This window comes from Chiroxiphia lanceolata, chromosome 3 (assembly GCF_009829145.1).
Source record: "Chiroxiphia lanceolata isolate bChiLan1 chromosome 3, bChiLan1.pri, whole genome shotgun sequence".
In the NCBI taxonomy this organism is placed as follows: Eukaryota; Metazoa; Chordata; class Aves; order Passeriformes; family Pipridae; genus Chiroxiphia; species Chiroxiphia lanceolata.
In genome coordinates this window covers 56,449,031-56,465,600 of record NC_045639.1, presented here as the reverse complement: position 1 = coordinate 56,465,600, position 16,570 = coordinate 56,449,031, and positions in this window count along the sequence as shown.

Sequence of the window (16,570 nt, the reverse complement as noted above, 5' to 3'; positions counted from 1 at the left end):
CTGACCAAGAAAGTGGTGATAACAGACCCGCATTTTAGCTATGGCAGAGCAGCACTTGCACAGCCTCAAGGCCTTCTCTGTTTCTCATGCTGCTCTCCCATCAAGTAGACAGGGTTGCAGAAAAAGATGGGAGAGAAGATAGGTGGGACCACTGGGCCCAGATGACCAAAGGGATATACCATACCACATGACATTGTGTTCAGAAATAAAAACTGAGAAAAGAAGGAGGAAATGGAGAATATTCAGAGTTAAGGCATATGTCTTCCCAAGTAACTGTTCCATGTGATGGAATCCTTCTTTCCTGGAGATGACTGAACACCTGCCTGCCCCTGGGAAGTGATGAATGAATTCCTTGTTTTGCTTTATTTGTATATTCAACTTTTATTTTACCTATTAAAAGAGTCTTTACCTCAACCCATTTCCTCACTTTTACTTTTACAATTCTCTCACCCATTCCACTAAGGGGAGTAAGTAAGTGGATGTGTGGGGCTCAGCTGCCTACTGGGGTTAAACCACAAGAGGAATGAAGAGAAATGAGAGCTTCCCAGATCTGCATAGGGGTTTTTTTTGTGTGGTAAGTAACTGAAGAGACCTGGGTGGCCTTTTTTGAAAAGAGATTCCATCACTGGTGCTCTGTGACTTTTTGGTAGGTATCCCCAGTTTTAGACAATTTTTCTAGGAGAGAAGACCACAACTTAAGTTCATTTGAACCTGTATCTCTGGATTCATCGACTTTAAGAATCCAGAGGAGGGCCATGAATATGACTAGAGGGATGGAACACCTCTCCTATGGGAAAAGGCTAAGAGAATTGGGATTGTTCAGCCTGGAAAAAAGAAGGTTTTGGGGTAACCTAACTGCGTCCTTCCAGTACCTGAAGAGAACCTACAAGAAAGACAGAGAGAGACTTTGCAAGAGCATGTAGTGACAGGACAAGGGAGAATTGCTTTAAAATAAAAAAAGGTGTAGGTTAGATATTAGAAATTCTTTAATGTGAGGGTGGTGAGGCACTGGAACCAGTTACTCAGAGAAGCTGCGGATGCTGAATCCCTGGAAGTGTTGGATTGGATGGGGCTCTGAGCAGCAACCTGCTTAGTGAAAGGTGTCCCTGCCCATGGCAGGGGAGTTGGAACTAGATGTTCTTTAAGGTCCCTTCCAATCAAACCATTCTATGGTTCCATGATAAATACCTCAGCATTTTAGCTGTGCTGCAGGCAGCTGTTCTCCACTTTAACAAATGCAAATATTAGTACTCCACAAGTACTGTCTGCGGTTTAAGGTGCCTCAACATAGGAAGGACATGAAACTGCTAGGAGTTTGTTCAGAGGAGGGCAACTAAGATTGTGAAAGGCCTCAAGGGCAGGATTCATGAGAAGTGGCTGAGCTCACTTGGTTTGTTTAGTTTGGAGAAGACTGAGGGGTGCCCTCATTGCAGCAGCAGGGGGAGCAGCAGACACAGAGGTGCTGATTTCCTCTCTCTGGTAAGAAGTAGGACACGAGGAAATGGAATGGATTGGTGTCAAGGGAAGTTGAGAGTGGACATTAGGAAAAGTTCTTCAATGAAAGAGTGATTGGGTACTGGAACAGGCTTCCCAGGGAAGCAGTCACAGTACTAAGCCTGACAAGAGTTCAATGAACATCTGGATGATGCTTTTAGAAATATGGTTTAGTTTTAGGTAGTCCTGCAAGAAGTAGACAGTTGGACTTGACAATACTTATGGGTCCCTTTCAATTTCAGATATTCTATGATTCTATGACATTTTGGAAGGTTAAAGTCTTTTACCCCTCCCCCTTGAACATGAGAAGAAATGAAAGCTGGAGAGCTGTATCAGCCTAACAGAAGAGATTAATAGATCTACCCTCATCCACCTTCTCCAGTGTCTGCTCTTGGAGTGGAAATGAGCTCCTTCCTTGATCTCTTCACCCTCCTGTCCAACCATTTTCTTTCTGCTCAGATGCTTCCACAGTTTGCAGAAATTTTGGCCTTTCCTGGGGGACCTGAGCAGAATGGATGACATTCCCTTCTTGAGCCTAAAACTCAATAACCACTGTAGAATTTCTGAGCAGAGCTATGTATGTAGTTTTAGATGTCAATGACATTTTGTAAACATGCCTGGAAGACGCCAGTGGGCTGCACTTTATCATGTCTAGAAGTTACTGTGGGAAAGTAGATTGACTCATCTCTGGTGAGCATGTAACTGCAGAAAATGGGGGAAGGGGACCACTCTGAATTATTTATAATTTTTTAAAATAACCCTCCAAATAATGCTAATAATAATTTTGGTTTATATGAAAGCCAAATACAAAACAATATTAATCATTTACTTGCAAACTATTGCTCAATAAGTAGAGAAATTGAATAAAAATCAACTTGTTTCCTTAGGAAGGAACTCAAGACATCAAAATATTTCATGAAAATAGTTTCCGTTTTTAAACCAGCTCTAGTCCTAAGCAATTAAAATCTTTAATAAGAACTTGCTTAAATAGAAATTAGTTAATTTTAGTAATTTTTTTTTCTGGGAGGTTGACCCTGGCTGGATGTCAGGTTCCTACCAAAGCTTCTCTGTCACTTCCCTTCTCAGCTAGACAGGGGAGAGAAAATACAATGAAAGGTTGATGGCTTGATACAAGGACAGGGAGATTACCCACCAGTTACTGTCACTGGCAAAACAGAATCAACATAGGCAAATTAGTTTAATTTATCGTCGACCAAATCAGAGTAGGGTAACAAAAAATAAAACCCAACCCTCCTTTCTTTCCATGTTTAACTTTATTCCCCATTTTCTCTCCCTTCTTCCCCCACAGCAACACAGTGGGATGGGAAATGGGGGCTGTACTCGTTTCATCACATGATGTCTTGCTACTCCTTCCTCCTCAGGGAAAGGACTCCTCACACTGTTCCACATTCCCATGTGGGGTCCCTCCTATGGAAGATTGTCCTTCATGAACTCCTCCTGATTCTTGCCCATGAGCTGCAGTTCTTCACAAACTTCCCTAGCATGGATCTCTTCCACAAGGTGCAGTCCTTCAGGAACATGCTGCTCCAATGTGGGACCCCCATAGGATCACAAGTCCTGACAGCAAAGATGCTCCAGCATGAGCTTCCTGTGGGGTCACAGGCTTCTTTGGGCACCCGCCTGCTCCTGCAAGGGGCCTTCCATGGGCTGCAAGGGGACAGCCTGCCTCACCATGACCTTCACCACGGGTTGCACCATCACAGATGGGTTTGGATTTGGCTGGTGGTGGGTCTGTCTTAGAACCAGCTGGTATTGACTCTACTGGGATACAGGGGAAGCTTCTAGCAGCTTCTTACAGAAGCCACCCCTGTAGCAATCCCCCAGCCAAAACCTTTCCACACAAACCCAACACACTTTTGTTGATTTGAAAACCACTTATAACCTTATTTTTAGAAGTACAAGCAGCTGTAGGTATTCAGCTATTCTGAATGCTGGGACATGTTTTTCCAATATTTATATCCAAGATAAAAAATGTTAGTCTTCATGATTGTATTTCTTTTTTTGCTTTCTCCTCTGAAAAACTGAATAATAGCCATTTTAAAAATATTTTGAGATTCTTTGATAACAGGCACTATATGAATGCAAGTTATAGCACTTTTAACATACTGACTTTCAGTTTATTCTTCTCTGTGTGGTAGTTGCCAAATCTGATTTTACTTTAGAAAGTCATAATTTTATTAATACAGTAAAATGAATGAAATTGAAGGAACATTCAAGACTCAATGCAGTTCTATGACAGCAAGGATTTTTTTACATTGAGGAAATCTGTACTAAATTATCACCTTAAATCTTTTTGTGCATTTTTCTTTTCTTTTATACTGACAGTTCCTTTCTGTTCCCTTTTATTTCTTCATCCTCACTTCTGCTGAAAGGTGTTACGTGGATTTCCATGTCTGCAGAATCTATTTATTTACTTATTTTTCTGTTCTTCCCACTTTTCCTTTCTTCTTGGCTTCTCACACCATTCCCATTTCCAGGGGAAAATGGTAGAGAAAAGCAAATCCCATTTAAACACAGGATTTTACACCTTACTGTCCTAGTAGCAGCAGTCAGAGAGAGGACACTGGATTAAACATAACCACATAGTACAACCATTGTTCTCCGCATTGCCACACTGTGCCTAGATCTGTCCCCAAGTGACTTGACCCAAGTTAGCAGTAGGTTTGTGGCAGGATGTAGGATTTGCCTAAGATGAGTGCTAGCACTTGAGAAAGATAAGCAGCTCAAGGGACTCGTAGCGGGATATAAGTGTGGATATGCTGCCAATTTTTTCACAATGGGCACCAACAAAAATTTTCCCTCTGGTTTGTGACAGAATTCATATCAGGCACATACACTTGCAGAGGAGTGTCAAGGGACTGGTAAATGTATTCCTTTGCTTTTGCAAGCAAACAAAAATGCTCTTTAATAACCCAATAAAGAGGCAGCAACTCTTGAAAAACTTCTAGGAAGTGTGCTTGTATTTTGCATTGTATTATATTTGTATTGCTCAATTGAGAAAGAGGTTGAAGATATTTTAGGAAATGACTAAAATATAAAGCAGAAAAAATCTGCTCCTTTTCAGAGCCAAGGAGATAATCTAGATGAACTCCATGAATAAAAATCAGCCTGACAATTCAAGTTATTTAGCAATAACAGGAAGGGCAGTGAAATACAAAAAAGGTGAAAAAAGTAAGCCCTGATGTCCTTTCAATTTTGACATTGGTGTCCCAAGGGCATTCCTAGGTTCACAGAGACCTTCATGTCTACGTAATGATTCTAAATTTTGGAAGCAGTGTCAAGTTTCTGAGGGGATCAGCTGAGTCACTGACTCTAGTTTGTTCTACAGCAATAGAAGAAAATATAATGGATGTTTTAGAGGGACCCATTAGAAAGTTTATCCTTTATCTCCTGTGTGTCACACTCTTAAACTATCTTTTGTCTCCAAACACTCTATCGTAAACCAAAGGTTTTAGGCAACATTCTGCAAACACAGAAAGAGCAATATTTAGGAAAAGAAAAGAACTCTTACCACTTTTTCCAGCATTTTATGTGAATAGGGCAATGGACTTGATGCTTTGCTGGTTTGTATAAAATGATGTTATTCATGTGCTCTTGTTCATTTCTTTCTGCACACTATCTCCCCACTCTTTCACCATGCACTGAAAGAGCAGAACAAAAATACTCTACTATATTTAAATTCAAAGTGTAAGATGAGAAACAAAACTTGTATCTCCACAATGAGGGCTACAATGTTAGTGATCACTACAATAAGCACTGCACACAATATGCCAGCTGCATGGTTAACGAAGTTCATTGCAGGAATCAGGTGACACATTTAGAGGAAAAGTTTGAGAAGAGAACAGTCCTTTTAACTTTTTTTTTTTTCTGGAGAACGTAGTCACTGCCAAGCATCTTGTCCTTTTAAAAGGGAATAAATGGGCGTGTGACAGAGCCCATCCTGTCTTGACAGTCACAGCTGGCGTTTAAAGGCCAGGAGTGATAGACAATAGCATATTGGGGGCACTTTGCTGTTGCTTGTCCAGATGGTATTTGTCTTAATCATCCATCAAAATCTCCAGTGATGCCAATTTGAGGCTTTTCAAAAGAAACTTTCTGTTTCAAAGATATAGGCCTATTCTTAGACTTATTTTTTTCCATGCTTCTGTAGTTAACGGCTCCTGAATGGTGCTGACAAGGAAATTTTTCTTGTGACGCTCCAGAGGTATCTTGACTGTTCTTGATTTTTTGGCAAGTTGATTGCTTCTTGCAACTTCACCACTACATTAAAAAAATATACTGCTCGACAAGTATTCAGTAAAGAATGTAAAAATGTACTTAACTAGACAAGAATGTAGTTGACCCGACATTCGCATTACATTATATCTCACAGTTCAGGCATTTTGTTTGCCTTACAAGGTATTACAGACAACACTGTAAATGCAGATCAGAGCTGCAGTAGCAGAACACAACAGAGCTAAACAGCTGATTTAATGAGGTAGGAATTTAACACAATGCTTTATTCATAGAATTTGAATGTTGAAGGCCAGATGGTGTCAGCAGTATTTCCCTCTGACTCTACATTCAGAATGAAAACAGAGTTCAGTATTATCTTATAGTTTTCAGCCGAAATCTCACTACTGTTTCCAGGTAGTGGAATAATTTCTCTCTTTGCATTTCTACAGTATATGCAGAGTAATTAGTTCATGAGCCACAAAAATAGGTGTTACATAGGATACCAGAGATCAACATAGTCAATGGATTGTCATGTTAGGGACTTGTATAACACAGTATGCTAAATGAATTAGATGTTCCCTTCTGCCTGGTGAATCATTTGGAGTTCAGAGCCTTCTTTCCATGTTGGGATCCTTATACAAGGTAACCCTAAAGGCAGAAAAATAATATTCCAAGAGATGGTTTCTGTTGTAGAGAGATGTAAAACTCCAGTGACTCCAGAGATCTAGCTCTTAACCATTTTTGACTTTGAAGTAAAAAGCAGTCACTGCAAGCAGATCAAAGTTTCTCACAGTCTGCCGAAGACAAAAAACTTGTGTACACTAGAGTTGATTTCAACCAGAAGCTGGATGACTCACTATTCATTGGAAATTTAACAGCCTTATTGCTATGATGCAAGAAATCAAACTATATTTCTCCTTATCCAGTATTGACTGCCTCTGACAAGTCACTGCTGTGGTCAATTCTTTGTAGGCAGGTGTTTTGAAAACAGAATTTCGGTCTGAGAAAGTGTTTGAAGTTGTCAAACTATCAGGAAAAATTGCATACTGTGCTCCTGGTTTATATCAGCTAGTATCAGTAATGTTTTCCCTCTTAACAGTGCTAATTCATCTGGCTTTGTTGCGGGAGATGGATGTAAAAGTCTAGTTCTGGTAACCTTTCTGGGTTTAAAATAATTCCAGCAATATCATTACCAGTGTCTGAGATCTATTCTGGTAACTGAAGCACTTTACATCCCAGAAAGCAAAACCAAGTAGCTGGAAATTCCCTCAAGACAGGGTAAGTCTTTGCAAAAATCTTCATCATCCCCTTAGACGCTTCAGAGGAGAAGCTGTAATTATCTTTTCACCTGTGCTCTTACTCTGTTCCTTTTCTTCCCTTGCACACAATCTTTTTATACTTCAAAGCTTTTACCTAGTTTGTTGCTTCAACAGTTGGACATTCACTGCATGCTGTCACAAAATAAGCAATCCAATCTAGTCCTCAACCCAAAAGTTCAAGAACTGGAAATCACTGCTTATATTGTGGACTTGGATATAGACAAACCAGAATGGAGGAGGGAGCTAGCCAGATGCTTCTGGAGAGTTTCTTTCTGCCTGAAACAAATCACTTTTTTTTTTTTTTTTTTTGCTTTACAGTTGTTTTCCTGTTTCCATATTTCACCAGGGATGAGCAGAAAATATAATTGTGGCCTGCAGAGAAGTGAATGGGTTGCAAGTGGCTGGAATGAAATAGTTTGCCATTGCCAAGAACTGAAAAAAACATGGAAGTTTGGGTATATGATCATCTTCTGCAAGGCCAGAAGAATAACATTTTCCCAGTGTACCATCTAAAAGCATTACAAATGGGTGAGTAAGTGTGAAGATGCTGGGGGATGATAAGCAACACTTTCAAATTATCTTGGTGCAATTCAGAAGAGATGGACCATACTGAAGAAGTTGTTTTTAGCTTTATAATCTTTAAATATTGAATTATATTCATATATATAAATATTAGATTCCTTGAAAATTATCCCAGTGTTACCAATTCCTGATAACTGTGATTTACTAATTTATCATACAATCATAGAACAACTTACGTTAGAAGGGACCTCAAAAGATTGTCTGGTCTAAGCTTTCACTGGAAAGGCAGACTAAATGAGATGATCTAGCACCCTATCCAACCTCACACCTTGAAAATCTTCAGCAGTGGGGTCTCTACCATATCCCTGAGGAGGATATTTCTTATGCCAAGGTAAAATTATTCCCACTGCACTGCCTTATCTTCTCTATGTTGCTCCTTGTGAAGAGAGAGCCTCGATCCTCTTTGAAGCTGCTCTTTAAGTACTGGAATAGTGTGATGAAGTCCCACCTGGACCTTCTTCAGGGAGAAAAGACTAAACTCCTTCAGTTTTTCCTTACAGGGCAGATTCTTTAAGCCTTTGAACATCTTTGCCACCCTCCTTTGTACCCTGTCTAATCTGTCCATGTCTTCCTTACATTGTGGGCACCAGAAAGAGGCACACTGATCCAGGTACAGCCTGACAGTAGAGTGAGTAGAGTAGTGCTGAGTAGAGTGACATGATCACATCCCTACCTCTGCTTGTAATATCCCCATGGATGTAGTCCAGGATTTGATTTATCTTTGTTGCTCCAGCAGCACACTGCTCCCTCATATTCAGCTTGTTGTCCCTCAAATCCCTCTCAGCAAGGCTGCTCCCCAGCCATATAGATCCTTTCCTGGGCTCTTAGTTTATTACCACTCAAGTACAGGATTTTGCACTTAGTTAAATTTCATGCTACTCTTGGTAGCCACTCTTCCAGCCTGTTCAGTTATGTCTGTAAGATGGTTCTATCTGATGCGTTCATTCACCTCACCACCCAGATTGGAGTCATCATCAGGATCCTGCTGAGTTTCTTGACTTCATGAGAAATGAATTAAAACAGAATAATTAAAAAAAAAAGTTTAAATTCTGAGAATTACTTGTTTTGTACTTTGTTCTTCTTAGATGTACTATTTGAATTTTTTAATATTTTTTCATACAAGTATTAGAATGAAAATATGACTATAGACAGATAGGGATTGATGAGGATTTTGAAGACCCCATGCAGGTTTTGGATTGGTTGCTTTCATTTTATATTATGTCTGAAACACCTTTTCAGATTTTTGTGTCTTAGCTCTCCATATGTAAAAAGGAGGGATAATGTATAGATTTTGCCTTTTTTTTCTTTTTTTTTTTTCTAACTAGTTTAATTACAAATCTTATGAGGTTGAGACTTTCCTTACAGGCATCACCAGAATTTGGGACCCTGAGCAGTGCTGGGATTTCTAAAATCTGTCACACCATGACTAATAGTTTGGAGACTGTTTCAACAAACGGATGCATCCAAACAACATTATTCATACTCATTCTCTTGTTTTCAGCCTTTTCATGCTTAAGTTACCACCCACCATTCCCCTACTCACAAAGTAAGTAATAATACATAAGTTAGGATGAAATAAAAAATCCTCAAGAGTTTGGAAACAGAACTTCAAACACGGTCAACACTCTCCTTGGAAACTGGCTGCCGTAAAAAAGAAATTAACCAAATAAGATTTGGCCTGAATAGTTTGAATTCTGGTTTTACTGAAGTCAAGGGCATAATTCCCATTGATTTTAGTAGAGTGAGGATTTTATACTTTGTGAATGACTTTTTGAGGTGAAAAAAAGAGCTGAGACCGGAATTTCCAAAGGTACCTAAGGAGATTAGGTACTTGTGGGATGCCTTGAAAATCCCAGCCTAAATCAGCTTCTTTGTTCCAGCAAATGACTCAACCACCCATATTTGAATCTAGCTTTCTGTCTCTAGTAAACCAGATGGATTTGAACTGGTATCCTAAAGAGGAAAGACTCAAACTCCATTTAGCCATTATTTGAGTCATCTAGATGTACAATATAAAGCCTAATTGTTTCTGTAATCCTTTTGTAATATCTGGAAATCAGTTATCTTGAAATGATGTATTTTAATTTATTTTCAAAACATTAAATATTAAAAGTGCTAGCACATGACCTCTAGATGTAATTAATACAAGAAAAGATAAACCAGTCATATAATTAAATATCCTTTCCAAAAACAGAGTACTCAGGGAAGCAGTCATTAACTAAGATTATATTACCAAAAGGGAAAACATTACTACAGTCAGTCATCATTGTGAACAACAGCACAACAAGGTTCATTCTTATGCCTGTGGATATCTATTTATAGTATAATGACATGAGCTGTAATGGTCACATGCCATCTCTTCTAGTGTCTGAACCTGTGGATATCTACATCTGGAGAAAGAACACAGCAGGCAATATTTGTATTCCCTGCTCTTATTCAAGGGAAAACATGTAAAAATTAAAACGTCAGAGAACAAGGGTGCAGTTTTTACATACTGCTTTTTTTAAAGGAGTGTATTTTTAACTGATCCACCTGATATCAAACCACTTTTTCTTCCACAAGAGAAATAGTTATCTCTCATTAGAAGGCAAAGGGAAAACACAGAGTATGCTAGCATACAATCAACTTTGTCAGGAATTTGAATTTAATGTTGTCTAGTTTAAATTCATGACTTTTAAAGAGGGTAGGTGTTTAAATTTGATCTAATAAGAATTGTATCATCAAATTCCTTCATTATTTTGACAAACTAGGAAAATAAGTAATCATGTGATAGAGAAGAGGGACAGATTATAGATCCTATTGCATCAATTCCATCCCCTTCAACAACTCAGTGCTATATAGAGACGGTGCTGGGGAGAGAAAAAAGACAGAGTGTACCAATCTGAATTTGGGTAAAATGAAGAAGACAGAACCCTTTAGAAATAAGCATGAAAGCTGTCTTGATTTCAGGTAGATTGCATCTGTGAGGTGGAGGGATAAGAAAGCAGACAAATACAGTGAGGAAAAAGGAATGACAGAAACTGTCAGATATGACTAGTTAGCAAGAAAATATCCTATCCTACATTGTTTAGGGGATAATATACACATATGCTCCAAATAAACAAAAAAATCTCCACATAAGACTATCTGCCATGAAAGAGCTGAGGGGCAAGCTGTATCATTCGTTTCATCCTGAGTTACTCTGAATTTCCAGGGATCAGACTGCTCTCCATATTAGTGGAAGTGGGATCTGGGAGGCCCACTTCTGAACAGAGAAGTTTCCCTGTTGGTGAAAGGATGCAAAATGTAATATATATTTGTATGGCACCCATATTTTCTCGCATTTGTTGTCTGTTTATTCAATTGATAGGCTGATTTGTTTTCTGGGGATTCCTTCTTTGTAGAAAATGAACTAAGAAAATTCACAAGTGCATTTCTTCCTATTTGTTAGTTGCCTCTCAACATAGTCCTCAGCATTTTAATTGTGGCCAGCTGAAAATAAGCTGTTGCTTTGTCAGCTTTACTGACCTTTCAAATTAGTACATGAGTAAGTTATGGCATAGTGCAAGTGTATTTCACCTGGTGTGTAACCAACACAATGACATATGCTATACCTTATAGTATAGCAAATGACTCTTCAGCAAACCATGGGTCAAAAAGTGCAAACCCACTCTATGAACGTCAGCAGGGTTTATCAGTAGTATCACATTGTTCCTTTCACGTCAAGTTTCTATAGGCTCATTCAAGAACTCTATCATCTTCCCTTCCTCTCTTCTTTCCAAAATTCTGTGTTTGTGTTTACAGATTTCACTCTTCTGCTTTAGTTTTTTACTTGTTGCATGCTTTTGCAGATGTCTTTCTCCTCACTACAGAAGCTCAACACCAATGGTTTCACAGTTCCTTAAGGGCTAAGGTTGCAAATTCACCACTAGGCAGAAGTGTGCAGCAAAAATGAAATGCAATTTCTTGCAATGTACATATTCTGAACTGTCAAGTTTTTTACCCTTCCTAACTAGGATAATTAGCACTGCTATTTTCTGTTTACTGGAGAGAGGTACTATTCCTTGTAAGTGTCTTGGAATATGCACCATTAACTTATGGTGTATTACATATGACTATTTATCTTACTTTTCCTTCAAACTTATCTTCTTATGCCTAATATTTGTCTCTACTTGGACAAAAAAAATGAATGGAAATTCTATAAGTTCTGTGTAAGCTTAAACATCTATAAATGTGAGCTGTCCTTCCACTCAGGTTGGTGATGTGTCTTCATCCTATACAGGTAGCTAGGAAATACAGATGTTTCCTCCTAAATTATAAAGTCTCAAAACCATACAGAAATCATATGTTTGATTCTTTCTGAGAGTGACTTACTTCCAACCATGGCATTTGGATCTTCCAGCCCTTGTAGAGCTGAAAAAGTAGATCCACTCTTGTCGAGAGGGACAAGCCATGGTGATTTTTAAATGTGGTATATTGACTGAGGTTTCCATATGTCCAGAAAATGACAGATTACTTTCCAGAAGCTGTAATACATTGTTTTACTACTAATATTGTTGATCTACAGAAATGCCAAGGTTACAAATTTACATAGTTTAAAGTCCACCAGACTCCATATTGAATTTATTTTTTTTCTAAATGAAAGTCCTTTTGTCAATCAGTTCTAGGAAATTATAGGTCTACTTGAGAGTATACCAGCTTTCTTACTTAAGGCATGAATTAACCTTGAAAATTAGAGAAAGCCTCATATTCGAAGTTCACTCTTTAGAAAAGATTTATTCTAAAGAGGTAACTGAGTGTTTCTAGGAAGAATTCTAGTTCTGATCCAATCTTCTGTGGTTTTCATGCTCAAATATGTTCTTGTAGAAATAAATCTGAGCCAAAGTAATATAATTGGACTTTTTGTTTCAGCTGCATGCCACCTGTAAAACTTTTGCCAGATTTCTTGTCAGAGTTTTTGATATTGTTTTGGTTTTTTATTTGCCTTTTTTTTTTTCTTTCCAGTATGACTTAGTCTCCTTCTTATGCCAACATTCCTGCAAGGTTTCTGTAGTTAAGTGAGATTTGGAATTGTAGAATCTTTCTCTTTTTAAAAAATCAAATTATATAAACATTTATTATTGAAAATCTTAATTAGAGGAAAATTACAAGTCTTGAATGAATGCTAGATTTTATAAAATGAGATAATTACATCATGGCCACTGTCTTAATCCCCTAGGGTACATAAGCCTCAAATACCAAAGGCCATGGCATTAAAATGACTTGAAAATTTCTATTGCTCAACAGAAAAAAAGAAAGGCTTATCTTGTGAATGCATTTCTTAAAACAGTAAGCAATAACAGACTGTCTTCAGAATATGTTAATGTATTGTATTTGTGTGGCAATTTTTGGTACTGAGAGGGGCTACAGTGGTGGCTTCTGTGAGAAGCCGCTAGAAGCTATCACTGTGTCCGATGGAGACAATGCCAGCCTGCTGCAAAATGGACCTGCCGCTGGCAAAAGCTTAGCCCATCAGTGACGGTGGTAACATCTCTGGAATAACAGATTTAAGATGGGGAAAAGGTGCTGCACAACAGCATTTCAGTCAGAGAAGTGATGAGTGAGAACATGTTAGAACAACAGTCCTGCAGATACCAAGATCAATGAAGGATTGTGAGGAGGTGCACCAGGCACTGGAGCAGAGATTCCCCTGCAGCCCGTGGTGCACACCATGGTTAGGCAGGTTGTTCCCCTGAAGTCCGTGGAGGTCCATGGTGCAGCAGATATCCATCTGCAGCCCAAGGAGGACCCCCTGATGAGAGCAGGTGGATGCCCAATGGAGTCTGTGACTCCATGGGAAGCCAACACTGGAGCAGGCTCCTGGCAGGACCTGGAGCTCGATAGAGACAGGGGTTCATGCTGGAGCAGGTTTGCTACCAGGCCTTATGATCCCATGGGGAACTCAGGCTTCTTGAAGTTCTGCACACCATGGAAGGGACCCACACTAGAGTAGTTCATGATGAACTGCAGCCTGTGGGAAGGACTCACCTTGGAGTTTGTGGAGAGCTGTCTCTGTGGGAGAGATCCCATGCTGGAGCAGAGACAGCGTGTGAGAAGTCCTCCCCCTGAGGTGCAAGAAGTGGTAGAGACAATGTGTGGTGAACTGAGTGCAGCCCCTGTTCTCTGTCCCCCTATACTACTGTGGGGGAAGAGGGAGAGAAAATGGGGAGTAAAGTTAAGCCTGGGAAGAAGGAGGAGCGGGAAGAAGGTGTTTCAAGGTTTTGTTTTATTTTTCATTATCCTACTCTGATTTAATTGGCAGTAAGTTAAATTTCATTAGACTTACTCTCCCTTGACCAGCTGAGGAGGGGTGTGACAGAGCAGCTTTGGTGGGAACCTGGCTTCCAGACAGGGTCAACCCAGCACAGTTAAACAAGATATTTTCCTCTTCAAAATTTCCACTTGTTCCAGGAAATCTGTTAGTATGAGATGACAGAATGACATTTTTCTTTTTAATGTTGTAGTTAAATACTAAAAAAATAAATCAATCATACAGGAAATATTAATGTTTTTTAGCTTCTGTTGAATTGATTTTAAGAAACTGTGGTCAAAATTACTCTTCCTTCAGACAAAAGAATAAAAATGCACACATCTTTATGTGATTGTTCATAAACACATACCCTCAGCAAACTTATCCTTGTCTGTTGAGCATGATGCATGAGTTCTGCAAAACATCCCCACACTAACAGCACTCTAAGGTACCAGTGATGTGAAGGCAACACACCGGCCCAGTATGAAGTCCTCACCTTCACACACAGAACTACCTAATGCAAAATATACTCCTATGTTCAGAGTATCCTTACACAAGTTTTAAACCATTTCAGGCACTAAATCTTTGAAAATTTTTTATCAATATATTAATTATTAAGCCTGCTCTGTGTCATGTTCCGAAAAACATAATGTAGGTAAAAATAAGAGCTATTTTTGTGTTTCTGGAAAAATCTTTTCAGCAACTGACTTAAAATATTATCTTGTCTGACAATATTCTGCTTGGATTAACCAGGAGTTCATTATCAGTCTGCTGGTCTGGACTGTCTGAGGATCTGGATGACACGCATATATGAGGTTGCAAAAGCTGTATATCCTTCCCTGTAGCTGAGAAAAATGGGACAGGTCTCTTGTCTTTCCTGCCTGCAGCTAGACCTGATTTTGAGGGATTTTGCCACTTGAATATGCTTTAGGGTTTGCTGGTTTTTCTCCTCAGCCAGCAGGTCTCTGACACCTGTGTACTTTTACCACTCTTGTATAACAAATATAAATTCAAATCCTGTAGATTTCACTAGTAGTCTTTGCTCAGCTTTAGGAAGACTGGATGAAATATAACAGCTGAGTTCTTCCCCAAATTATCAAGATCTTGTATTTCTTTTTGTTCCTATGTTAATAAATTTGAGACATTAATTTTTCAAGTGCCCCCCACTCCCAAATTAAATCTCACATGCAGGACTCATCTCAGATTCTAATCCTAATGATCTGGTTAGGTTAATCTGGATCTAAGAGACAGACTGCAAAGCTAAAGAGTGGGAAGGTGTCACCTGCATTTACTTTTCTGTAGTACATACTGTATTTGAACTAGTGACCTAAGACCCTCTTTGCAGTTGCTTGAGCAAAGTAAGAATCTAGATTCTTCCCAATGTCTGATTTAAAGTAGGATGAACTGTGCTACTGTTTTCATACTTGAATGTTGCTTATCTATCCTTCTTTTCTTGAAGACATTATTTTATGCATATATATATACTGGGCACAAATATAGAGAGGTGAAGCACTGATTAACAATATCCAAGCAAGTTTGTAACCAGTTATTTCCATTTGATATTTGGTAATTTAGGAGCAGAAAATGACAGTATTTTCTTTATGTGAATATACATAAAGTGGACAACTAAGCCTTCACTAAAACTTTTTTACTTTATGTCACATGTGGACTTGAGACAGAATCACAAAATAGTTAGTGTTGGAAGGAGATCATCTATAACCCTCCTGCCAAGGCAGGGTTCCCTAGAGCAGGTTACACAGGAATGTGTCCAGGTGGGTTTTAAATTTCTCCAGAGAAGGACACTCCAGGACCTTCCTGGGCAGTTTGTTCCATTGCTCTGCCACTCTCAAAGTGAAGAAGCTCTTCCTCATGTTGAGGTGGAACTTGTGTTCTAGTTTAGGCCATTACTCCTTGTCCTGTCATGGGGCATCACTGAAAAGAGTCTGACGCCATCCTCTTGACAGTCACCTGTGAGGTATTTATGTGTATTCATGAGATCCTCTCTCATGATCTTCTCTTCTCTAGATTAACAGGTCCAGCTCCAGAAGTCTTTCCTCATAAGAGAGCTGTTCCTGACCCCTAATCATCTTTGTCCTCAACTGGACTCTCTCCAGTGCAGGAAGTAATACAAGGTTGATGGTGAGTAACTTTATTATTTTTGAAGAAGATAAGACAGAAGAGCAAACAGTTTCTTTTACGTAACCTAGTTTCCAGTTTTCTCTGGAGAACAGTAGGTACTAGAGTAAAAGTGATTTAAGCTATGGAATTTATACTTAACTCTGTTTTGAGCGGTCTCAAAGAAAGATCTGCTGCTCATGTCTTCTTTCTAAAATCATTGTACTGCAGAACCCTAGAGCCTTTATGTTCCAGGAAGAATAACGGGATGACATCAGGAATGCTACTGTACATCTCTAATTGCCATCTTGCTTTGTGTGTGGTGAGAGATAACTTCTTGTAGCCATACCTAGTGAATCCCAAAGTACTGGAGAATGTGTAACAATTCCTACAATAATCAATATAGCTCCTGAGAGCTGGTGAATAATATTGTCATATAAAGCTTACTAGCATCTTTTTTCAAGTTGTCCCTGCTGGTGATTCTGCCCTCCTCAAACTTCTGCAGCTCCTGAAAAGTGGTGCAGGGGAAACCATCTCTGCCCTATCCTATGAGCCT